General features: G+C 38.3%; 1 long non-coding RNA gene across 1 annotated transcript; it reads left to right on the top strand.

The window, feature by feature from the left end:
* The first annotated feature begins 4,133 nt into the window (after positions 1–4,133).
* LOC119785628 lies at positions 4,134–4,560 on the top strand. The gene is made up of 3 exons (XR_005281065.1): positions 4,134–4,196; positions 4,306–4,425; positions 4,522–4,560. It is a non-coding gene; the product is annotated as an uncharacterized LOC119785628 (long non-coding RNA).
* The last annotated feature ends 11,216 nt before the right edge of the window (positions 4,561–15,776 follow it).

Consider the following 15,776-nt stretch of genomic DNA (forward strand, 5'->3'; position numbering starts at 1 on the left):
TAACTGTGTACAGGAGAGAACTTGTTGGCTAATGCTTGAACAAAGTGCATTGCAGTAGTCCAGACGGCTAGAAATAAAAGAGTGTAAAAGATGCTTAAAGAGGTTAAAAGATAAAAACTGTTTTACCTTGGATAAAAGATGGAGTAAATAAAAACTGTTGCTGTATATAGTGACACCAAGGCTGGCTACTTTGGAACATACAAAACCCTTGAAAGGTCCCAAGTCAGAGATGACACTGCCAAACACCATCACGATCATCTTGCTCTAATTAAGTTTTAGAAAATTTCTAACCAAGCCTTGACGTCACCCAGACAGTCGAGTAGGGGTGTCAGGGGACAGTGGCTATTTTTGGCATTTGGCAAATAAATTTGACAATCGTCTGCATAGAAATGGTGCACTATACATACCATATTAAATACAGTCCTGTTTTTTTAACATTTCATGAGGATACAATGCTGCCTCTGTGTAGAAAAGAGAAATGAATTAATATAATTCAAGAATACAAAAGGAAATTTAATGTGTAACTTTTATTATAGAAATTTCTCCAGATTTGTTGTTGTTGTTGATATTGGCTATGAGTGGGAATAATCTCCTGTATCTGAAGACGCCTCTGACAAAACACCCTCCTTTGATATAATGCAGACTTATGAAGAGGATTCATGGGGTTGACCATAAAAATGCATTTTTTGCACAGTCTACAGGGGTTACACTGCAATCTTTAGAATAAAACTAACCTTCTCTATCACCTTGTTGAAGGCTTTTTAAGTGTCTAGCTTTGATTCTGCTACACTAATATATTATGGCAGAAAATATCCCACTTTCAGCATAGACTATCTCTGCAAATGATAAAAGCCTTACTTTTGATGGAAGAGTTGTACAAGTGAAAAAGGAACAGTGATATTACAACATTCTACGGTGTCCTACGCTGCTGTCCACCTGGTTAGATCTTGTTCCTTAAATCTTACAAACCAGAGTCTATATGAAAATCAAAGTCTTTGTTTTTTACAGAGCATTTAGTGGTGTATGATTGAATCTTCTAGCCAGGGAAGTTTTTTTATGCAGAAAATTTAAGGAGCAAGTTAATTTAGTGTTGTATATGAAAATGCATAACAGTAAAAAAGATAAACAGAGAAAGGTACATTACATTGGTACTGTATTTGATATGGATGAGCAGACTATCCCCCTAATTTATTTTTTTCAATAAAGAGTTTTTTAATAGCTTTACTAGAGTGGAGTTCAAATGCTACAGCTACAGGAGTGTTTGTTAAACTGTAAACTGTGGGAAAAAAGATTGTCTTACAGTTTTCATTTTAAGTTATATATTCAGCTCCAATCTGGGTCAATATCCAAATTAAAGAGATGCCTAAGGCTTTCCAAAAATGTGCGCTCTACGTCAAAAGCTAATGCAACTCATGCAAAATGTGACATGCAAGCTTGAGGACCAACTGTAAACAGCTTTGGACAGCAACAAGTCACACTCTGCACTATTGTGTGGGCTCGTCGAGTGCCTGTGCTATATTCTTGTGCAAATTATAATTCTATATCCTTTAGAATTAACAACAGAATATCTTTTATTGTCCTTCAGAGGGGACATGTGGATGTACCAGCAGTAAAGTGACAGGCAAATGCAAGAATTCAGATTCAGAAAAACATAAAAAAGATTGATACTGTGTATTGAGGAAAATGTGAAGCATAAGAGACAAATGTATGTATAGTTATCATGAGAAAGTATAGGTAGACTGAAAGAAATGTGGAGTTGGAATATTGAGGAACAGCTGCTGTACTTCAAATGATCTCTGTCTCCTTAGCAGGTAGGTCTGCAACAATATCAGTTTCTCTGATTTTCACCAGTGTCAGAGCAGGAAGTGGTTCTGATCGCAGCAGTCCACCAAACTCTGTATACACCAGGGCCGGCCCGAGGCATAAGCGAACTAAGCGGCCGCTTAGGGCCCCCTGGTGGCCAGGGGGCCCCAAGCAAAAACGATTGAACAGGCCCTGGTCAATTTTTATTTATTTATTTTTTTTTTTTTTATTTTTTTTTTTTACATTTAAATAACTTAAACAAGTGATATAAATGATGAATACCAATTAATAAATGAAAAATTCAAGACAAAATAATTTCTGATTTGTCAACAACTGCTCATGTGCATTCACTTCACGACGGCAGCCGCAGACAGCTCATGGTACGCGGCGCGCGCCTGCATTGACAATTCACGCTGGCGCGCACCTGTTAATAAGAAAGTCTAAGCCATGTCACAAAAAAGGATTTATCCCTCTGGTGCCGAAATAAGAAAAGGAAAGAGGAAGAGAAAAAAGAGCAAGATAAAGGTATGTTTGCATGATTATTTACTGACCGCTATATTTTGTGCAGCAGCAGCACAGCTAGCTCGTCATCATAACTCATGTCGTGATATTTATCAGCCATCCATCACCATTAACAGTGAAATATTACCCATTATTAATATACATTTATTTAGGTAGGTGTGTATTTTATGTGTTGATACATATCGGCGTAGGAGATCCAGCACATGCTGGAAGGACTATGTTTCTCAGCTGGCCTGGCCTGGGAACGCCTGCTTGGGATTCCCCCGGAGGGGAGGGACGTCTGGGCCTCGCTATTGAAGCTGCTACTCCCGCGACCCAACCCGTATAGGCGGAAGATAATGGTTGGATGGATAGATATCGGTTTAAGTTGGAGAAAACACAGATGCCAGCAGCCAGCTTTGCTAGCATTGTTGTTTGTGTTAAAATGAATCTACTAACTTAATAGACAAAGCACATGCGCTCTCTGCTCTAAGATCTTTGGTGAGAGATGGTATTTTATCTTTATTAGAAAATATACCAAAAATGAAAATAGAGTGCAGTTTTATTAACATTGTGCTTTCCTCATATTTAGGCTGCAGTAGATCACAATGTTACATTTTTACCATATGGCAATTATGCCTCATTTGCCAATAGAATATGAATTGTTAGGTGAGGTGTGGAGTTTCTTGTAGTGCAAGATGGGAAAATAAACTCATTCTACAATAAATTATCAGTAAATTTAGATAAAACCAAATTCATGATACAACAAAAAACAGGAAAATAATCCAATTAAAATATCAATTGAAAGTGTTGATTTAGAACAAGTACATGAAATAAAATTCTTGGGTGTCATATTAGACGATAAGTTTAGCTGGAAACCTCAGATCAGCCTAGTAAAATCTAAAATAACCAAAAGTGTTGCTGTTATAAGAATTAGTTTCGTCCTGGACTACAAATCTTTGTTTATTTTGTACAACACACTTATTGTACCACATTTAACATATTGTGTGGAAGTTTGGGGGAATACATACAAAACAAATTTACAGCCATTATACGTTTTACAAAAAAAAAATCAATCCGAATATTTCATAAAGTGGGATACTGGGAACACACAAACCAGTTATTTATCAAATCAAATTTACTGAAATTCTGGGACCTGGTCATATTTAGAACTTCACAATTAATGTTTAAGGTCCGAAATCAAAAACTTCCACACAATATACAGGAAATGTTTGGTGTCAGAGAGGGGGGGTTATGATCTAAGAGGTGAAGGATACTTTAAAAAACAACACTTTAGAACAAACAGGAAGAGTTTTTGTTTATCTGTGTGTGGAGATAAATGTCTGGAATGGATTGAATGACGAGTTTAAAAAAATTATAAATGCAAACCAATTAAAAAAACTGATTAAAACCGAGCTCATTTCAAAATACACTATATACGATGACAGTTTAATAGTCTATAATGTAATTGATGACATAAATAGTACTTAAAATAATTGTACATGGCTAAACATCATGCGGAATGGAAACAAGTGTTTTTTTGATTTTTTTGATGTTTTGACAGTTAATTGATGATAAATTGACAAGTAGGAAAGGGGCGGGACATTATAAGATGTATCTTCTACCTGCTCCTTTTCGAACAGAAAATATAAAATTTGCATGTCACATGGGCAAAATAATTTGTTTTATATTTTCATTCTTAAGTTTGTTTCATTCAAATTTTTTCTTTCTTGATTGTTTTTACTGTCTGTTCGAAATAAATAAATAAATAAAAACTATGCATTATGCAATGCTATTTTTCCCAGGAACACTGTTCAAGTACTTTCTGAGAACAACCAAACCTGCCCCTACTGTTTCGAGTGTCAGTGCCTCCACAGCTGATGATGCAGCAGGTGAGGGTTTTCTTGATGGCAAATGGTTACATAGCCTGTTAATATGACATGAAACATTTAGCTTTTTATTTATTTCTTTATTTTTTCTTTGTTTGTTTTATCATTGCAGGTTCATCCACTGCACAAGCGACAACAAGGGAGGAGCACTTACATGTGACTGAAAGCGAGGAGCAGTTACAAGCACCTACATTTACTGATCCACTGGTTTCAAACTCAGCCGGCATGACAGGTCTGTTAATCTAAGTTTTTGTTTTGTGTTGGCTTTACAATAAAAATTTCTGCTATGGTATTTTATTCTTTTGTATTTAATCTATTGTCCCTACAGGTCCTTCTACATCTGCACCCACTGCTATAGATTTCCCACTGCCTCAACAAGCTCCAGCTATCAAGATGGATCAACAGCTCCTCCAATTGACCCAGTTGAATGGTCAGCATTCCTCTCAGATTCAGAAAGGACTGATCTGGTAAGAAGAGGGCCAGCGCCAATCAGTGACACCTCTACATTCCCCAAGAGATCAGATGGATGAAGCTTTCACTACCACTATACATACAGACAATTAGTTAATGGGGAAAAAATCAAGCGAAGCTGGCTAATTTATTCAAAGAAAAGTGATGATGTTTACTGCAAATTATTTTTGATATTAATGTTTGTCTATATTGGTTTTATTTAAAATATTGCACATTTAATGCACATTTGCAAATAATTTATTTAATGTTTGTATTCAAAAGGTTTAATAAAACAAAGTATTGTAAGTATTGTTTATTTATTTTGTATTAATACATTACCATAGTCTATTCATTTTTAATATTCCCTATAACATTATAGTGTGACATTTGTGTCAGTAATCTTCTAGTATAGGTGATTCTGCATGGTAGGAGGGGGGGCCCCCAAATCAAATTCTGCTTAGGGCCCCCAAGAGGCTCGGGCCGGCTCTGGTATACACTGTTTGTACCCTGAAGGCCTTATCTTTAAAGATTCCACATAAGACACACTAAACTATCTATATAAAAATTAAAATAAAAAAACATTGCCCGTGCACTAAGTGGAAGTGTCATGATGGGTACTTGAAGAGTGACCCAATTATGCAGAACACCACTGACGGACACAGGAATAAAAGTTAACAGGAAAACAGGAAGTGTTAGGATGAGAGCAAACAGGTTTGGTCCACCTCATTTTGATTGGCAAGATTTGTGTGTAGTGTAAAAATAATAATAATAATAATTTCTAAACCTTGGATTTAAACACTATAATTAAAAAATATATATTATGAATAACAATGGTAATAAAGATTAATATTACATATAATGCATTATAAATCAATACATCAATAACGACACTTATAAAACAATGAAAACTACAAACTAAATCTAAAAGATTAAACTTAATTTGTCCAATGAGTGGAGCTAGAAGATAGGTCAATCTGCTGGAGCTGTTGCAATGACTGGATTCCTCACTCAGGTATATAGAGAGTTTTCAGTAGTTGAACTTTTATTCATGTGCTCTTGCTAAAAAAAAAAAATTAATAAATAAAATTCTAATTTAAACTTTTAATTCATTCATTCTGAATACAACTTTACCTCAGGACACTCATTCTGCTTCACTGTTTAAACAACACAGCATTATTCCTCTACAGTCATGTCTTACCAGAGAGCATAGAAGAGTCTTGCCTTCAGTGATCTTGTTTGAATGAAGTTGACAATGCTGATGATGATGTCAGTTAAAACCTCATGTAGCTCTGGTCAGAGCTGCCGTGATGCAAGTGCTTCCCTGTGTGTGAAACAGTGAGTCCATTTTGCATTTAGAAAGACCTCACTAATGAGGACTTGCCTTCAGTTCCTCGTCTCTGCTATGGTCTGCGTCCCGTCACTGTGAACTCTGGCACAGTTTTCCCACTTCAGTCATAGGGCATTTAGGTAAAAGAGTGCAATTGTTGCAGTTCTTTTATAAATTTAGCAACTGATTAGTGAAAAGTTTAGCATTTTAGATGATATTTCATGAAATTTCAAATCTAAGTTTAAACTAGAGCTTTTATCTCATTCAACTGGATATTTTTACTCAACCTGCCTTCTTGCAGTTTCTTCTGGTGCAAGGGATGATGGTTCAGGGAAGAGAGACCCTTCCTTTCTTTTCTTCCAAACCCCAAAAATGGGCAAAGTCAATAAGTTTGGAGGAAGGGGCAGGGGAAAGCAACCAGAGAGAGCTTTAAGACAGACCTGTGGTTGTTAGACAGCACAGGGAAGGTTGCCAAACAACTTTTACAGCAAAGTGAGAAAATAACTGGATCTGTGCATGACAGTTTTAGTTGTGATAGATTCTTTTTTGTGATTTTTATTTGTGGTTTATAAAACTACCAATATGTCCTCTAACTAGTAGATGATAAAGAAAAAAGTTTATATTTTAGCTGGAAAATAACTCTAAGCATATGTCTAAACTAACATTTACTTGCATGAAAGACCTAAAGTGTAGCTGAAAAGGATTGAAAATCTATGTTTAAATAGAAAGAATCATATTAGGTTGAGCTCAGTCAGATTGAGCTTCAGCTGGATTGCAGAGAAGAAGAATTTAAGACTGTTTAAGATCTTCATAACTAGAATGGCCGCACACAGATACCTGAAAGCTGTAATTACTGCAAACTGTGTTTTACAAAGTATTGACTAAGAAGGGCTACTGTATATGTAAACCAAACCAACATTTTGAAAAGCACTTCACAATTATGCATTTGTTGGTGTAGGTCTAATGCATAAAATATCAATAAACTTATTTAATGTCTGTGGTTTTATTTCTTACAAAACCTGATAAATGCAGTTGTAAGGCAGTGACATAGTTGGGAGTACAAAGCCTTTATGTTTACACAAATTTGATATTACTAACTATACATTAAATTATCTCACTTTAAAGGGTTATTTCTGTACAGGTTCCAGGTTTTTCTAAGGGGAATCATAATATGTCTTAGAAACTGGAGAGAGTATAGAAATGTTTACAAATGAACCAGTAAAGTTAAGTTAACTATGAAGCAGTCTCATGTGGCTGTCTGTTTAAACCCAACAAAAATCAAGTAAAATTAGACAAAGAGACAAAAAACTAAATTTCCCTGATTAAAACTACTACCCATTCATTTAAATGGAATACTAGCTTTATTTATATTTAAGAAGCCCTTATGTGGTCGGCCTCTAATTAGTGTCTCTATCCGTGGACATCAAACATGACATGGCAGTTTCAGCACATTTCATTGATGAGAAATCCTGTTATTCTATTACAGCTGCATCCAACTAACTTCAAAGCAGTCTTTAAATTTTTGCTTCAGAAGCTGTCAGTAACACACTTTCACCATAAACACAAGGATTATGTTAAATAAACATGAATAATCATGGTAATGTTACCATGACAGTTTGTTATATGTTTTGAGAATTAGATCAATGGAGAGCACACAGATGAAAATGAGCTGACTCAACAAAGTAAAACGTGTTTATAATTAATCAGCAAAACAAAACTGTACATAATTTTTACGGAGAAAAGTACTAGACGACATTTTGTATCTGCTTAATATATAGTTCAATTAGAATCGATTTAATTTAATTCTGTCTAAGTATGTTATTAGTAACTGTAATATATATTTTGAAATTCATGCTTAACTATCAGGACAATGTTATGTTTATAATTTTAGAAGGAACTGATAAATCAATATTTTTTCAAAATGACGTATTTTCAATATGTGTCATATTTCACATATCACAGACACAGTTTAATGTGGAAGCGTTTGAGAGCACATTATAGCATTATGCACCAGAAAAATGTACGCCACAATTACAAAAACATTTACATCGCAATTCGGTTTAGATTCAGACTAACTGGTTTGTTCAGCAAACCTGAATATCTCATCACTTGAGAATCACACACTTTAAGTAAGGTAAGTTTCCACCCCCCACTCTCTCGCATTCTGAAGGTCTAATCCACCAAAAGTTCTGCTCAAATCCTGGCTTGTCACACTGCCAGCAGCTACTGCTGTTTCACAGTCAAACAGCTTGTTCACAGGAACTCTGACCTTTAGCAGAGTACAGTGAGTTTCTACTACAACTGCCTCACAGCAACTAGATTCACTCTGGAACACGTTCCTATGGCACAGGAGCAACAGCTAAGGATACAGGTAAATCAAAAATGCAATCCTGCTACACAAACAACGGTGCTGTTGATGCTTTAGGGCCAAGCATAGCTGCCATTGATAGATGCAGAAGTAATTGAGTTCTAGATAAAATGTTACAGTAGTTTACTGCTACTGAACTCAATATATGCTTTCATGTTTTGCTGTTTTGCATGAGACATTCAGCAGTTTTAAGGAAAAATATGGTTTTATGAAAAACCTGTAGCATTTACATCAATGTAGAAAATGTCCTATAAAAATAATAACTTGCTGTATATAATTGTTTCCCCATTTCCCTGTAAGGCAGGGTGAGAACAGTTTGCTCTTAAAATATCCATCAGAATCTCTTAGAAGTGAAGTTCAAGACTCAACCACATGAATGGCTGATGACACCATATAAGTATTTTGGCAGCTATAATCTTTCTGGCACTTTCTCTCTCTCTCTCTCTGCCTGAAGTTTTTAGAGACAACAGATAGTGTTCCTTCTTTCTTTTGCCTAAGAGGGGATTTTAGCGCCGCTCCAATATGGAAAATAGTTTAGAAAATAAAATGGATAAGATGGACACCAGATGAGCTCTTTAGTCTAGTTATTCAGCAATTGATAAAATGATGGCGTCATTTGTGAATGAGCAAACAATTGACAAATGGCTCAGTTCAGATAAGAAACACAATTAGCCAAAAAAAAAATCTATTTACCTTTTCAAGCTATTAAAGATTTTCTAAATGACAAAATATGAGGTCTTCCAGTTAAAATGTAAACCACTGTACAGATATGGATTATCACTTTTCTTTTATTTCCTTGAAAAAGGTTTTAATTGTAAATACTGAGTAAAAAAAAAAACAATCACTAAAACCAAAAACTAGCAGGTGAATATGTTTTACAGAGGAGTTCCTTCATTTCTTTAAGAAGCACTGATCCTGAAATGCATACATACATACAAAGAAAAACAAGCTAAGAAACTATTGAAATAAAGTACACTAGAGTGTTATCATAGGAAATTATAATTAATTATGTATTATTCTAATCAAAATTAATTCATAAGAAAAAATATGCTGTAGATGACTGCAATTAACAGCTATCAGCCTTTAGTTATTATATTTAACAATTCGAATGACCAATTAGCAATTTTTTTAATTATTTACCAGTGAAGTGGGTATTTGAAAAAGCTGTAAACCTGGGTTGAATTAACCTCCGGTAAATGTTTTTAAAAAAAAATTTTGTGTGAATTTTTACGTCACTAGTGGCCCATTTTTCTGACAGTAGGCTGACAGGAAAGGGGGTATGAGAGAGGAGGAGAGACATGCGGAAAAGGACTACTCGCCAGATTTGACCCTGCATCGGCTGCGTCGAGGACTAAGGCCTCGACATGGGTCGCACGCACTAACTACTGTGCCACCTGCACGCCCGACCACCGGTAAATGTTAACAATTACAATGTTCAATTAAAACTGGTAATAATTAATCATTATGTATCTGTATAATTTATCTGCAAAATTAAGCTGCTAATCCCACCCATCCATCTTCTCCCTGGTACAGTATCTTTCCCCAAGGTCTCTTTGTGATGAACACATCACAAACTAGTCTGTCATCTACTCTACTGGGAATATGCACAACAAATAAGCACAAGAACAACAACAACAAAAAAGAATAATCAAAAATGGGACACACTCATTAGATTTTGCTCAAAAAAAGAGTATAATTTATATATAATGTTAGAGAGGCTGTTTTTGCACTCCTCAAAAGTAGAATGTCTGCACAGATGTTTCATAATCTAGGAATCTTCACTCCCTTTGCTGCAAGTATCTCCCTGCTTTCCCTGTTGCAACAAATCTGTCTCACATTATTGTGCTTTAGTATGGAAAGTTGACAATGTTGTGACTGCTTATTTTTTCACACAAATCATGAAGCAGTTATCTTGCAATCCTTAATTTTGTTCCCCATGTAATCTTAGGTGAAACACTTCATGCTAAATATATTTTTTTCTACTTAGGCAGTGAAGTTGTTTTTTTTTTATTTGTGAACCTAATATACAGGCTTCAGATTCATATGACTGTTACAAAATTTTCATAAAATGAACGTTATAAGTATAATAAATATGCTGCAGCATATCCTTGTTTCTAGAGCTGGCAACTACGAAGTGGCAACTGAGGTTGAGGGGATGGACTCAATGATGGCACAGTACAAGTGTACCATCATTAACTTTGGTAGGCTAAACTTCATCAAATAATACTGGAAGTTTATCCTCAGCTGTGCCTTCTTATTGACTTATATGAGCTCCCACTAAAGGTCCCGTGGGTTGATGGTACCTCAGAAGTACAAGAAATTCACAGTGGCAATAAAAGATTTGCACAGGATGATGCAGGTGAGTGGGGCTGTGCAGATTCATGAACATCTCCACTATATTTGTTTTTCTAGAGTATTGCCCATCAGATAATCAAAGTCCCACCGGTAGTAGTTGTTGGTGTACAGGGAAAAGACCAGCACGTAAAGAATGCAACCTTGAGGGCAACTGCTGGTCCTGGAATCAGGGACCTGCTTTTTCAGCACCACATGCTCTTTTCTGTCTGTCAGGAAGTCTGTGATCCATCTGGAAGCGGAATCAGGAGAGACTCAGCTGGGAGGGCTTGTTATGCAACAGGGCTAGAATGTTGGTGTTGAAAGTAGAGCTGCACAGATCCTAATTTCAGTATTGATTCAGTTATGGAAAAAAAAAATCTAAAATCTAGTTTCAAAGAAAGAGGGCCTGATCCATAAGGGCAGATGTTATCACTCTATTTCTATAATAAATAAAGTAAGGTTAAAAAAGGTATTGAACAGAAGAAAAGTCTACCCCTTTATGGTCATTTTTCATTGATTTAATAATTACATTCATTTAAAAACTATCAGTTGTTTTCAGGATAGAATTTTTCCAATAACCATCATTTACTATTTTTATTACATTTAAACTAATCTACATTTTTGGTAGATACAGTTTTTTGAATTTCTTTAACAAAATTAGATTAAACATATTTTATTTTACCACATCATCATTTGCTTTAGATTAGTTTTTTACAGTGAGTGTCCTCACAAGTTGTTGATCCATCCATCCAAACAAACAAACAAACAAACAAACAAACAAACAAACAAACAAACGTACGTACGTACATACATACATAAATACATATATATATATATATATATATATATATATATATATATATAAAAACTGTTTTCTCACCCCTCGTGGGGTGGTATGTGTCATCCTCAAGCTCGGGTCCTCTACCAGAGGCCTGGGAGTTTGAGGGTTCTGCGCAGTATCTTAGCTGTTCCTAGGACTGCGCTCTTCTGGACAGAGACCTCTGATGTTTTACCTGGAATCTGCTGTAGCCACTCTCCCAGTTTGGGGGTCACAGCCCCCAGTGCTCCAATTACCACTGGCACCACTGCTGCTCTCACTTTCCACATCTTTTTTAGCTCCTCCTTCAGTCCTTGGTATTTCTCAAGCTTCTCGTGTTCTTTCTTCTTTGAAAGAAATATATATATATTTGAAAGAAATATATATATATATAGATATATATATATATATATATATATATATATATATATATATATATATATATATATATATATATATATATATGTTGGCCAAAAAGATACCTCCCTTCTGAGGCTAGAGCTTCTTCATAGAATTTACACAGCAGGGCCCAAAACCCTAAAGAATAAGCTACCTTCAGCTGTTTGAGTCTGGGAAATAGTTATTTTGGTCCATTATGCATTGGTCTCCTTCACTAAGAAAGGGACCAGAGGCTACGGTGCCTTGTGTAAGTATTCAGCTGCCTTGAACTTTTTGATATTTTGACACATTTCAGGTTTCAAACATAAAGCCTTTATGTAAGAAAGTCATTTGTTAAAGAAATTTGCAAAAAGTATTGTTTGAAGTTTTCATATGTTTTTTTTTTTTTTTTTTTCAAAGATATTTTTATTAGAATTTTCTGTTGGACATACAAAAACAAACATACACACACGCTGAAACATGAAAAATAAAGCAAAATAGACTAAAAACAAAAAAACAAAACAGAGCAAGGTGAATTCCCTCCCCCCACCCCCCACCCAAAAAGAACACTAAACCCCAGGGCTCACTCTATCTACACACTCAAAAAACGAGGAAAAAATAGCTTTACATGTCACAGTATTTTATAAGATGTAGGAAGGGAAACCAAATATCCTTAAAGTCTTCAAGCTTTCCTTTTGTTATATATGTCAGCTTTTCCATTGCCAGGTTGTTGGTCAATAGTTTAATCCATTCATTTATCTTTGGTCTTTCTGTGTTCTTCCACTTCAGAGCAATCAAATGTTTAGCCTGCAAAAGGCAAAAACTCAAAAGCTTCCTTCTCTTCATAAGTCCTTTAAGTCCATCTGGAAAAATGTGCAATAAGCAAAATTTACTGTCCATTGGAACATCCTGTTCGATCAAACGGGAGATGAACATGGTGTCATGATCGGTACACGAATGTGACCCAATTATGCAGAACACCACGACACAGGAAACAGATGAAAAGTTAACAGAGTTTATTGAATACAATCCAATGGTAGTATGTTCTGGTATGGTCCTGGGCAACGGGTTCACCGGAGTCTGTGAGGAAGACAGTTAGTTAGCTGGGCTCTTAGCGGTTTGTCCTTTGATAGTCTCTGGTTTGTACCTTGTGGGTCCTTGAATGGATCTTGGAGAGGAAGGTTGTTGGAACTGGAGAGAGTCTGATTAGCTGAGTCCGTTAGCTGCTTCAGCGTCTTGCTTCTGAAAGGTAGCTGACCTTGACTTAGGATCTCCAGCTCTTGGTCCAGAGCTGCAAGAGAATCCAGGGGAAGTCTTCAGGTTTGGCTCTGAGGGCAGGCTCGGTGGGTTAAGCTCTTCCAGAGCTTCACGAAGGAGAATCAGATTTTCCTGGAAAAACAGAGACAAGATTAGGATCCTGTCAGGATCTCAGAGCAAGCAAAGTTCTCAGAGGTTCAGGGCTTAGGTGCTAACCAACTGGCTCAACACTGCGGCGTTGAGGCAAGGTCTGAAGGCAGCTTAAGTAGTGGGTCCTCCTGATGATGGTAACGAGCAGCAGGAGGATCCACGGCGGACTCTGCTGGAGAAGAGAGGTACTTCTCCAGCCTCCAACAGTACCCCCCCCTCAACGACCGCCCCTTGGCGGTCCGGAGGAAGTAGATGGGCAGGAACGCTCGTACTCCTCGATCAGGGAAGGATCGAGGATGTAAGAGCCGGGAACCCACTGACGGTCTTCAGGTCCGTAGCCCTCCCAGTCGACGAGGTACTGCCAGCCGCGACCTCGCCGACGGGAGTCCACGATGCGACGGACGGTAAATGCAGGATGACCATCGACTTCCAGGGCGGGTGGAGGGGAGTCGGATGGCGGGCACAGAGGGCTAGAGACTACGGGCTTGACCTGAGATACATGAAAGGTGGGATGGATGCGTAGACTCGGAGGTAGCTGGAGACGGACTGCGGAGGGACTGATGACCTGGGAAACCTTAAACGGACCAATGAATCTGGGAGACAGTTTCCGAGACATTCCCTTGAGGGGAATGTCCCGGGTAGACAGCCATACCTCCTGTCCGATGGTGTACTCAGGAGCGGGACGTCTCTTAGAGTCGGCAAAACGTTTGGTGGTTTCTGATGATCTGTTGAGGGTAGTGATGGTTTCCTTCCAAATCCTTTGACAGCGGCGGATGTGTTGGTTGATGGTCCTGACAGATATCTCCCTTTCATCTGCGGGAAAAAGTGGTGGTTGGTATCCATGACTGACCTGAAATGGTGACTGGCCGGTGGAAGCGGATCTCTGGGAGTTATGGGCGTACTCGATCCAAGGGAGATACTGGTTCCAGTCGGTGGGGTTGTTGGAAGTTAGGCAGCGGAGGGTGGATTCAAGGTGCTGGTTCATGCGCTCGGTCTGACCGTTGGATTGTGGATGATAACCTGAAGTCAAAGCAGACTTACAACCCAGAGCTGAACAGAAGGCTTTCCAAACTTGTGAGATAAATTGAGGACCACGGTCTGATAGGATTTCCTGGGGAATGCCATGTAATCTGAAGACGTGTTTCACGAGAAGCTGAGCAGTCTGGAACGCCGAGGGGAGCTTCCTGAGAGGGACTAAATGACAGGACTTGGAAAAACGGTCAACGATGGTGAGTATTGTGGACATACCTCGAGAGACGGGGAGACCAGTGACGAAATCTATGGCAATGTGGGACCATGGACGTGAAGGGATCGGAAGAGGTTGAAGCAGACCAGAGGGTGGCTGATGCGAGGCCTTGTTTCTAGCACAAATGGGGCAGGCCAGCACATATTCCTTTACGTCCCTGTGGAGAGTGGGCCACCAGAAGCGTCTGGTGATGAGAGCGAGGGTTCTACTGACTCCAGGGTGAGCCGAGAATTTGGCAGTGTGCATCCATTGAATGAGCCTGGACCTGACGGAAGACGGGACATAAGTTCTGTTAGCCGGACCGTTACCTGGGTCGGGTTCCGTGGCCAGGGCGGAGTTAATGAGATCGGAGATCTCCCAGTTCACGACTCCCACAGTACAAGAGGCCGGGAGGACTGGCTCTGGAGTCTCGGGTTGATCGACGGAGTATAGGTGCGAGAGGGAGTCTGGTTTCACATTCTTTGATCCGGGTCTGTAGGAGATAACGAGATTAAATCTGGAGAAGAAAATGGACCACCTGGATTGACGAGGATTGGCCTGTTTGGCAGACTGGATGCTAGCAAGGTTCTTGTGGTCAGTCCAGACTAGAACAGGGTGCTCAGCTCCCTCTAACCAGTGTCTCCACTCCTCCAACGCCAACTTAATGGCTAATAGTTCTCGATCTCCAACACCGTAGTTCTGTTCTGCTGATGAGAGTCTGCGAGAGAAAAAAGCACATGGATGAATCTTTTGATCTGAGTCGAGTCTCTGGGAAAGGACGGCTCCGACGCCAGAATCCGAAGCATCAACCTCGAGGATGAACTGTTTAGAAAGGTCAGGCTGAATTAACACCGGTGCTCTGGAAAACAATGACTTCAGTTTGTCAAAGGCAGACTGAGCTTCGGGAGTCCATTGAAAATTCCTCTTAACCGAAGTTAAAGAGGTCAGAGGTTGAGCTGTCTGGCTATAATTTCTAATGAAACGACGGTAAAAATTGGCGAACCCCAAAAACCTTTGAAGCTGTTTTCGAGTTTCAGGAATCGGCCAGTCCAATACCGCCTTTATCTTGTCCTCAGCAGGCTTAACCTGCCCGCCCTCGAGCACAAACCCCAAAAATGTCACTGATGGTTGGTGGAATTCACATTTTTCTGCCTTAACGAATAACTTGTTCTCCAGTAGCCTCTGTAACACCAGGCGGACATGTTTCTTGTGATCAGTTAAGTTCCGTGAATAAATGAGTATGTCGTCTATATAGACAAAGACAAACACATTTAAAA

The sequence above is a fragment of the Cyprinodon tularosa genome, unplaced genomic scaffold, assembly GCF_016077235.1.
Source record: "Cyprinodon tularosa strain WSP-4 unplaced genomic scaffold, ASM1607723v1 ctg253, whole genome shotgun sequence".
In the NCBI taxonomy this organism is placed as follows: domain Eukaryota; kingdom Metazoa; phylum Chordata; class Actinopteri; order Cyprinodontiformes; family Cyprinodontidae; genus Cyprinodon; species Cyprinodon tularosa.